At 35.6% G+C, this 11,250-nt stretch overlaps 1 long non-coding RNA gene across 1 annotated transcript in view; it reads left to right on the forward strand.

Annotated features, from left to right (window-relative positions):
* Nucleotides 1-10,948, forward strand: part of LOC114060946 — a 35,896-nt gene extending 24,948 nt beyond the window's left edge. The window contains exons 2-4 of the long non-coding RNA XR_003572007.1: nucleotides 4,176-4,290; nucleotides 5,336-5,339; nucleotides 10,830-10,948. This is a non-coding gene — a long non-coding RNA (uncharacterized LOC114060946). The remainder of the gene's footprint in view (nucleotides 1-4,175; nucleotides 4,291-5,335; nucleotides 5,340-10,829) is intronic.
* Nucleotides 10,949-11,250: the final 302 nt, after the last annotated feature.

Below are 11,250 nucleotides of genomic sequence, written 5' to 3' on the forward strand. Positions count from 1 at the left end.
AATGAATATTCAACAACTGATATCGAAAGAGTACAAAAGCCCAGTTTTCAAACAAGTTTTGTGTGTCTCGGGCGGGGCGCTGGCCCCCCAGACCACCCAGCGCTGTTTGCTTTATTATCGCTTGCTTAATAAATTTATCAATTTTTAATTGGAACTGAGTTGTCTAAATTCTTAAACTAACTTATAACATAATGACCAGCAATGCACTGAATTATAAACATTCCCTTTTTTTTTTTTTTTTTTTTTTTTTTTTTTTTTTTTTTTTTTTTTTTTTTTTTTTTTTTTTTTTTTTTTTTTTTTTTTTTTTAAATTTCTAAGATTTGGACATCTGTCTGTTATTTAAATTTCATATAAAACCTTTTTTTTAAATGGAAAACAAGAGGAAGAGTATGGGGGGAACATTAAAACAAGAAAAATCTACAAAACTCAGAACATTATTAGAAAGCATAAGTTTTGCATAAACATGCAGAAACACAAACAACTAAATCTAACATCTGTTTCACTTGAAGCAGAATGTGAAAAGAATGGAGAGGGACTGAGGGGACAATTGAAATAGTTAGGGAACTCTAATGTTAGCTGTTCTGCAGGCCTAAAGTGTGTTTCCCCTAAATAATGCCAAATAGACTTGCTTAGAAAACAGACACAGATGTTGTATTATTTTTATTTCTTAAAATATAAAACACTTTATAGCATATAATGAATTTTTAAATACTTACTGATTTAGAATTTTGAGCAAAATTGAAATAGTCTTTAAATGAGGATTAAAAAAAGAAAGTATCTGTGGGCAGGCCTAGATTCTTCCTGCACTGGGAATCCTGGGGACAATCCCCTGTCAGAGAAAAAATGACAAGAGAAAAGTTTCTGTCCCTACACTATATGGTAGTAACACAGCACCATTTGCAATCAGGAAATACTCTCCTTCCCACTGAGTTCACAGGCAAACACCTTTGGTGTGACCAGGACCAGATCTTGACATCATTTATTCTTAGACTGACCACCTACACAAATAAATGAAAAGACTTTATACCTGTGCTTCTATTTGAACAGCTACTGGAACTGAGAAACCTCAGTGAGACAGAAAAGAAATATAAGGGAATTCTGCAGACTATGGTGTCTCTGAAGAGACAGTCTTGCTTTACCTCCAGTATTGTTTTCAGCCCAACACCACCTATGTGGGTTTTATGTAATAGTAAATTTGTATCAGTTGCCACAACCTATATATGTGCACTTTTTTTTTGTTTGGTTGGGGATTTTTTTCAGTTTTTTGGGCTTTTTTGGTTGATTTCCCCAACACCCCCCAAACCCTACCCTCCCCACCCAGTCTTTTTTCCTGATTCTCTGCCTTTCCTGCCAGGTATCAATCTTCTTCCTGTGTCTGAGTCACAGCCTATGGCCATCCTGGTCAAAATTTTACACACCAAGCATGCTCAGTTGCTCCCAGCCTAAACTAAATTTTCTCCCTCTTCTAAGGTTTCAAACAGTCAGGTGAAAGAGCACAGGTAACTGAACTTTCTACAGAGCAGCTTCAGAGGAACATAACCCACGAAAAACAATACAAATGAAGCATAGTTTGTGCTACCCAATTAATTTTCCCTGGAAACTATTTATCAGGAAACCATGACCTTTGATCTTTCGTCTTGGTTAACTTTCATGTGATATTTCCCCACATCTGTATCTTAAGTCAGTGGAACGCCTCATTTGTGTAGCACCATACAACAACTGTAGAGTACACTGCAAAGTTATTAGTCTTAGTCTCATACTACATCTCCATCTAATTGAAAGAGATGTTTGGGTATATAAATTCTTTTGAACTAATTTGCAGTAAGTTTAACTAAAATAAAACCACAATGCAGTGCTAGGGGTTGTAGCAGCTTCAATTATTTTGGTTCCACTTTAAATTATAGAATCATTTAGGTTGGAAAAGACCTTTAAAATCATTGAGTCCAACCATTAACCCAGCACTGCCAAGCCCATAACTAGAGCATATACCTCAGTGCCACACTTACCCATCTTCTACATACCTCCAGGGTAGGTTTCTGAAAGACTGCCCTGGGCAACCTGTCTCAGAGCTTGATAACCCTTTTAGGAACTTCAGTCTCTCTCTGAGAACTAGCCCAGAGGGCTTGTCTGCAGTTTATTCTTTGCTATCTGCTCTAGTGTACTAAAGGAGTGTGAATGAGCAAGACAAAAGAAAAAGCTTTTGTGTTGCCTTGTCCTGCTGAGGTGCTCCATGCCAGCTGGAGTCCTCCAGAAGGAGGGGAGCTTTGTGTGCTTCCCCAACACTGATGAAGACAAGCTCCTCCAACCAGAAACTCTGTAACACAAATGAAACAAGTTTGAAGAGCTTTAGAAAGAAGGGAGCTACCAGCAAGAAGCTGGTGGAATTTGAGGTGTTTCAGTAAAACTTCTGAAATAATAGAAAGGGTGAGATTTTTCTAAGAGGGACCTAAGAGGGACTGCGTGTGAGAACTGAAGAATGATCAAACCTATATATTAAAAAAAAAAAAAAAAAAAAAAATTAAATCATTAAACTAAATAGACTTTTAAAAATGTTTAGATGCAAGAATAATTATAGTAAAAATATCATTTATTATAAAAAAATAAATAATATGTCTTCCATGTTATGTTAAGAATCTGATTTCAAATGAGGCCACTACAAAGATATGTAGAGACATTTAGTTCTTAATATTACCTTTATCTTACCTAGCTAATGACCAGAGAACGACCCAGTCTGTTTCCAGAGATAAAGCAGGAGATAGTCAACCTGTGCAAAGAATCATCATTATTATCATTTAAGAAGATCAAACATGGTTACTGATCGTAACCATGGTTTTAAGTTACTCTAGTCTTACGACTGGCCACCATACGAGCAAATACTAAATTAGTTCCTCTTTACTGTGTCTCTGGACAAGTCAGATTGAATTATTAAAAACCAAGATTCAGAACTGTTACCTAAACTTCCAGTTTTGTGCACAGTAGAACAGCATGTTTCCTACATACTTTGAAATAGGTAACCACTTCCGACCTCTGAAATTATTTGCTTAATAAGCAAAATGTAATGCAGCGTTACAGTTATTAATGGTCCATGTTTTAAGCTATAATTACATTTGCCTGAAACTCCTAATTAATGAATACATAATTAAAGAATAAAATAATGAACATCATAATTGGGAATGAATCTTTAGCTACCTTGTCTGAGTTGAAGTGAGACTTCTACTGTTTGCAATGAATGTAACAGTCTAACTATAATTGAATTAATTTATTATACTCCTTAAAGGATGTCCAGTCCCGTTATATGAATCAAGATTCAGAAAAGTCATGCAACTTCAAAATGTCACTTTGGGAGCTGTATTGTAATTAGCAAAGAAAATGGAGAAATATGGCTCTAAAAATCTGCCTATCAGTTGGGAAAAGAAAAAAAAGTTATTCTGAAATCTCAACAATAGTTGATACGGAGTGATAAATTAACCACTTTAGATAATATTCATCAATGTTATGCAAAACAAACTTGGTCTAAGACCTTCAAGCTCTAATTTGTTAATTCTGCTTACATCAGTATTACAAAAAAATTGCTAGTGAAAATAATAAGAGGGAAAGATCTCTTCTGACTTGAAGTATCCTATGATCTCATTTGAGATTATAATATATATATGCATAGTTTCTGCAACAAAATATCAGTAAATAATGAAGGTTTACTAAAAGACTCAGAAAGAAGGATAGCAGTGGGTTATCTGTTCTAATTTTTAATAAATCTCTGCCTTGTAGATGAGAATAAAAGAAAACAAAACCATCACAATCTCAAATCCCACAAAACCTGATAAAAAAACATGGGAAAAGATATTAGTTTTCAAACACATGCACACTTCTACAGCCCTAGAACATACAGCACAGAACAAAATTCAATCAAGAAATTTGTCTTTTTGATAGACATGTACATTCAACACTTTAACAAATCAAAACCAACAAGTATGTAGTGAGTCAAGACTTTATGTTGAAGGAACTGCAGTCCTGTGACTGTTTCTGGTTTTTCTAATCTTTAATCTCTTGTTCCATTGTGCTTTTTGCTCTTTCATTTTACTGCAAGATTTTTCATTTACCTTACTTGCATTTTAAAGATGTCTGAAACATCTTCCCTATCATTTCTATCAAGCCACTGTCATGAAATTCTTATTTAGTTTTACAGGCATTATCAGCTCCTGACACCTCTCTGCCAAGTCTGAACTTTGTTGAATGCATCATGGACAGGTACTGGAAACAGGGAATGTGGCTTTGTCCCTATATTAAAGCAAGGTACAATGCTTTCATATACACTGTTGATACAAGCAGCATTGCCTCAATGTAGCAATATTTAAAAATTTTAACAATTTTGCCTTTTGTTCCACATTCAAGGTTTTAATGTCAAAAGCTATGGGTGACTTGTACTATGTGACAGATTACCTATAAGGCTGCAAATCATCTCTGTTCCTGGCCCATCAATTTCTGTTCCTCCTATGACAATTTCTGATACTGCTTCCAAGCACAGTCCTTCTTGTTAGCTCTATCTTCCAGGACAATTCATGAAAAAAAGTATTTTTCAATATATTTTTCAATATATTTTTTTTGAAACATATAATTGATTTTTATTTTATTCATATAACAAAACCAGACGTACTTGCTTCTGAAGGGAGAGATGTCACCAGTGATGGGACTTATCCTCTCTTCTGAAATAGATAGCAAGATATCAAACTCAACATGCATATCTCAGGGACCTGCTCTCTTTAACAAGAGGTTTTTGGTAAGATGTTAAAAAAAACCCCAACCACTACACGAATAAAAACTTCTATTTGCTCTTCCGGTGGAACAATGATGTGCTCTACTGGCACATCTATGGATTTTTCTAGGCCCAGAAGACAGTGCATTAATTTTGGGACTGATTCTTGGTCTTCTATGCTTAGAGAGGTTCTGCGATATTGTCTCTCTTCAGTGAATAAGAAGAAGACTTGATTGTTCTGAACTTCATTCAAGCACCACTTGCGAGATTTGCCATTAAAATTATGTGTTAGAGAGAAGATGAGCTCTGTAATCAGCACCTTTATGTGATACTGACATTATATTGCGCCTTTTTCTTAGTTATAAGAGGCTTCTGATTTAGGGTGAGTAACACATCACAACATACAAAAATCACAGCAGTTTCTTTAAAAAATGAAAACAAGAAAAAAAAAAAGGCAATTTAACGGGTTCTGACCCCCTTCCTTCAGGAACCTGTGCCTTTACCACAGGCCAGCTCTGGGGTAGCCCAGGCGTGGAACCTGAGACCTGCTGAGAATGTTGCTGTGTGAAAGAAAACCAGGAGCAGCCCTGTGGGCTGGAGATGATTATAATGACTGCCACTGGACTTGGTATGGAATTCTTGTTCAGATGCTGTGGGATTGTCCCACTGTCCTAAAAGGACAGTCTCACTGGCAAGCTGTCTTCCCTTGCAAAGCAGCCTGCTCCTGTGTCCCCATACACCAGCTTTTTCCAGAGATGCTGACTCAGAAACATTTATCATTTCAGGCCAGAAAACCTTTTAAGTAAGCAGAAGGGGAGGCATGCATTGTCAATTAAACTCTAAATTTGCTTTTCTCATGAAGAATATAGGTTTTTAAAAAAGACCTCTTCAAAGCCTTTCCATTATACTTGATGATTCAGCTCAGGAGCACTGAGTAATGCACACTATGTTGTGCATCTCAGAAGCTATTTAGAAACAGATTGCATATATGAAATATATGGGTTTTATTCCACCTGTATTGATGTAATTGCCTCTGGGCCATCGATTTAATTTTAAAAATCCTTTAGAATTGATTTTATAGTTCTATAAGCCATGAATACAGAAGAATATCTAGCTTAATTTGTTTGCTTGTGAAAGTGATGCTATTGGTATAAAGACCATCAAGCTATCAGTATTATGAAATATCAGAATCAGTGCATTCACTTAAACAACTAGAGAGCTGTCTGTATGATTCCTTTTACAAGAAAATGACAAGTAGAGATGAGTCAAAAATGTGGGTTTTTTACTGCACTTGCCTAGAGCAACACCTTTGCTTGTTTATCTTGCATGACCTATTTCCACATGTAACTGCATGATTTTCATAAAGTCAATGACAATTATCCACATCGAAATATGTCACCTACACAAACCCAAAGGAATATGGAGCAATACCTGAGGTGCTGAGTTATATTCTCTGATGTTACATATAACTATGCAATAGGCAGTTTGAGAGGACTCACCTATTTCATTAACTTCTATTTGCCAAAAGATACTTTTGACAGACTATAACAAGACCATACAGCATTATGGTCTGAGAGGGAGAGATCAGGGACATCCACAGTATCATTAGGTGACTTGCACAATTAATATATGAAATGTGTTCCATTTTATTAATAATTTTTTGTGCCCTCACATCATCACTAGTGTCACAGTAAACGCATAATTTGACTTTTTTTGCATGCATACTTCAGAATTAGCTTAAATCAGTTTGTGAAACTCAACTAAGGAGTGACTTGAAGGTCTCTTGACAAGGGTTGATGATAAATGGTAATGCACTCAGTTTTGAGAAGCTGAAATGGGGTATGTTTCCAGTATTCATGTTAAATTTAGTTTTGACATCTTCATTTACATTCTGCAAAGGGGAATAGAAAACACGTTAATGAAACTGTCACATAAACTGTGAAGTGTTGCACTAAAGGCAGAGAAACAGCACAAAGAGAAGAAAGGATTTGAAACAGAAAATAAAATGTGTTCAGAAATATGCAGACCAGAACAAATAGGAATGTAATATTCTCTCCAACACATCCAAGGAAATCTTCAACAGAAGAAAACAAACAAAAAAAAAAACAATTGCCAAGAGAGTTTTAGATACTGAGTTATATAATAGAAATGATGATTGACTTTTTTTTGCTTACGGAAATACAGAAATATCTATTCATCTGTGACCATTCATCAGTGTGTGTCGGAATCACCTTTTCTGTCCTCACATAGTAGAAAAACAATATTTTTGTCTTAGGAACATCTCTTTTGTTGGAATAAATGTAAACAATTTCTCAAACCTATTGTTATATTCAAGAAAGACATTGACACAACAAATTATGATGATTGACTGATGAGAAATACTAAAATAAACAAAGGTCTCTAGTTTAGGTAATTATTTTTATGGGAGGTCATCAGAGAAGTCTGAAAACGTTCACTGAAAAATTTCAAGGAAGAAAGATGTTCCAGTTTCTGCAAGTAGGCAAACACATCATGGAGTAAAAAGGATAAAATTGTGAAATAGAAAATTCAGAACTAACACAGTTTTTTCCAAAAATGAGGACTATTAAACTTTGAGAATTGTCTCTCAATGAAAAGTAATGAGATTTCCATTGCTCTGGCCAACTTGCATTAGTAGAACCAGTCTGATTTTACAATAGGGAATAATTCCAATGGCAGGGAGATGGACTAGATGAATCTAAACACTTTTTCTATCCCTAGTTTTTACAGCACAAAGGATATAATCTTGAAATATAAATTGCAATGGGAAATGCATTCTTCCTAATGGTTACAGATAAAGGCAATTTTCAGATAACATCCTCTCCTTCTCTCCCTTTTATATCTCTGCTCTAACTGCACGTTATCACAGAGGTTTTTAAGATAAACTAATAACATACATTTTAAAGGAAAAATAATACAGGAAAAAGAGCACTAAAAAGAATCACACTGTGCCTAAAACTGCAAAATAATTTTGCATTGGCAAAACCAACATATTTCTTTTCATTTAAACAGTTATAGATGGTTCAAGTGAAAATATAGACGGTGCAAGTGAAAATTACATATATCCTATAAAATTCAAAGGAGTATAAAGAAAATAAAAGAAGCAAGAAAAAAAAGAAGAAAAAAGAAAAAATGAATGCACTCAATAATAAATTTAATTTCGTTAGTGATACAATACATCTAAAATCTCTGTATTTTGAAGGTTTTAATTCAACTTTTTTTCACTAGCAAATATTACACCATACTGGGAGAGCGTTGAATACATTTTGGGTTGTAAGGAGATATTTATTTCACTTTTGCAAGACCTTGTTTATTTGTTTCTTTCAAATGCACAGCAAACTCGCTACAACACAGGGTAATGAGAAAAGTACATTCCCGTTAAGTCTGGGACTGAAAATCATGACTGTATTTTGTTACTAGGAGTCATGTTGAGGGCACATTAGATCACAAATAATCTGCAGTGAAATACAGTAGATTTTTCAGTCTACTTTGATGCACCTTTTGCTTGCCTGCATGTGTATATGTATAAAGTGCACATGTGTGTATGAATGATAATAATTCAACAATAATATGTAGAAGATTTATTTAATTACATATAATAAATATTCATGTCATATATATGCCTGAAATCTGTTATTAGTTCAACGCATCACTGTATATTAATGTAGAATCTCTGCCAATATTATCACTGATTTCCATAATAAATTCCTTTCTCTTCATTAGCTCATTTATTGAAGAATAGTCTTGGAGATACAAAATCATGACAGCAGAGGCATTCAGATAGAAAGCATTCCACATGATGGGTCTTAGCATGTCAAACACATTCCTCAGTCATGTTTTTTGTCTTTGAAAATATTCTGGTCTGTCACAAAAAATTGTTTTGTTTATTGAGCTTGTGGAAAAGGGTGGCTCACATGCAAGTCTGGGTGCAAATGCTGGTTTTATGTCTAAGTAGTGCAATAAAGGAGTAAGATTTGAAATAACTCCTTTAAGCTCCAGCATTCAAGAGACACATCAACATATGGCAAGTACAGCCATATTCCCGTTAAAAAATGGATTTATAACCTTTCATTTTGACTATGCTGATAAATATGGAAAAAAATGTGCAAACCTAAAGAAGCTACTCAGCTTGTAAAAGGTGACAATGAGCTTTGTACTCTCATTGGCTGTTTAACAGCCAATTGGCTCTTTATCTGAAGAAGACAAAAGGATATCAGGTCAATGGAAGAATGATAAGTATGGAACAATTAATCCACCTTAATGCAAAAGGTTTAACTAGCAGCCTTTTTGAGTTCCTTTATCTTTTAAGCTTTTCTGAAGTTTTCATCAGATCTTCCATCCATATGATTTGGCTTACTGCTCTTACCATCAGTTTCTTGATCCCTCTTGGACTAATCTTTGGAAAATGCCTGCTGACATTGTAGAACAGAATGTGAGACATTAAAGAGATAAAACAGAAAAAAGTAGTGGTGGCTAAACTAATTAAAAAAGTTGGAGGCACACTCCCTTTTAAAACCACTTTAAGAAAAAAAAATAAATTACGAGGCAATGAGAAAACCAAAGACCAACATGCACGGTGTCATTATTACTTCTAGACAGCTTGAGTCATAAGTCATTAAAATGCCTGTAGCTCTCCTTTACAATGGTAATGAAACAGAAACATGCTGCAGTACGTAGCTTCTGGCACAAACTCTCTGTTCTGAATACCTATAAATCTACATGCTGCCTGCCATGCTTCACACATGCATAAGGATGCAGAGGCCTAACAAACAAGTAAAAAGAGCATTACAGAAAGCATTTCCATCTTCAGGACTACGTAATATTTATTTAATATTATTTATGAAGACTGCAATATAAGCCATTATGAAAAATACAAGTAGATAGATTATTTTTGCTACAGACATAATGTGCGAAAGCATCTCGAATTCTTCAGCTTGCCAAGGTGTAATCTCTTTGCCAAGTAGATGATCCATTTATATATAAGAAAGCAAGTATTTGATCATTACCACAGTCTCACTTTAGGCTACCTAAAGAAGATTATGGTTTTGTAACGGATTTGTTTAAAACCACACAAATACTATCAGAATTAATAACTCCAGACTGACCAAGTTCCTAATATTAAGTTGGATTCACTGTGGTGAAGATGACTGATCACAATTTTTACTGTATTAATCTTGAGTGATCAGAGACAAAATTTAGCAACAATACAGAATATATATGACTGTCCAAGTTCCACTATAATTTGTAGTCTCCTGTTTTACAGAAGAGATTTCTATTAGCTCATACAGGTCTAGAAAAAGTAGCCCCCTATTGTGCAGACAGTGAACTATAGCAGTTAAAAACTAAGTCCTTTGTACACAAGACTGTATTAGTCATACTAAAATATTTCCTTTTCATTTTTTCTTGTAGACATACTCTGTAAATACAGCATTCTGTAAGGATTTGGAATTGTCTGGTCTGTAGAGATCAGGCACTGGTGGAGTTCACAGTCCTGAGGGATATGGGTCAGGCAAAAAGTAAAGTCAGGGCCCTGAATTTTAGGAAAACAATTCCAGTTCTTCAAGGAGTTAGTCAATAGTACTAATATGGAAACTGCCCTCAGGGACAAAGGAGAAGAAAAAATTTAAAGGATGTTTTCTATGGAGCACTAAGGATCCCAAGATGTAATGAATTGGGAGAGGAAGGCAAAAGACCAGCACGACCGAGTTAAGACTTGTTGGTAAAACTAGAAGGCAAGAAGGAAGTGCACAGGCAGTGGGGGCAGGTACAGGTATCCTAGGAAGACTATAGGGATTCAGTCCAGTTTTTTAGGGATGAGGTCAGGAAGGTCAAGGCAGGAATGGAGCTGAACTTGACAAGGAATGCAAAGAATACTAAAGGCTTCTATAGGTATGTCTGACAAAAAAAGGGAAGGCCGAAGAAAGTGTACCCTCCTTGATAAATAAGTTTAGCAAACTGGTAACAAGGAACAAGAAGGCTGAGGTACTCTGCACTGGTTTTGCCTAATTCTTCATTGACAACTCTCTTCCTACAACTCTAGGGTGGAAGAACCACAAGGCAGAGACTGGAGAAACAAATTCTCTCCCACTGAGACAGAAGATCAGGTTTGTGAGCACCTGAGGAACATGAATATATATAAAGATATTGTATCAGATGAGGTGCATCCCAGAGTCCTGAGAGACTTGGCTGATATTGTTACCAAAGAACTCTCCATGATATTTGAAAAGCCATGGCAGTCAGATGAGTGTGACCTGCCAGCCTCGTGTCTGCGCCTGGGAAGATCACAGGACAGATCCTCCTGGAAGCTATACTAAGGCATGGGGAGGATGGGGAGGGGAGGTAATTCAAGACAACCTGCTTGGTTTCACCAAGAGAGGCCTCCCTGACCTATCTGTTGGTCTTCAATGGCATTGCTGGGCAAGGGAAAAGCTATGGATGTTATCAACCCTTTCTTGGATTCTGATTTTTGTAGGATTTCCATC

This window comes from Empidonax traillii, unplaced genomic scaffold (assembly GCF_003031625.1).
Source record: "Empidonax traillii isolate 1590-97213 ecotype Southwest subspecies unplaced genomic scaffold, ASM303162v1 scaffold300:size811877, whole genome shotgun sequence".
Lineage (NCBI taxonomy): Eukaryota > Metazoa > Chordata > Aves > Passeriformes > Tyrannidae > Empidonax > Empidonax traillii.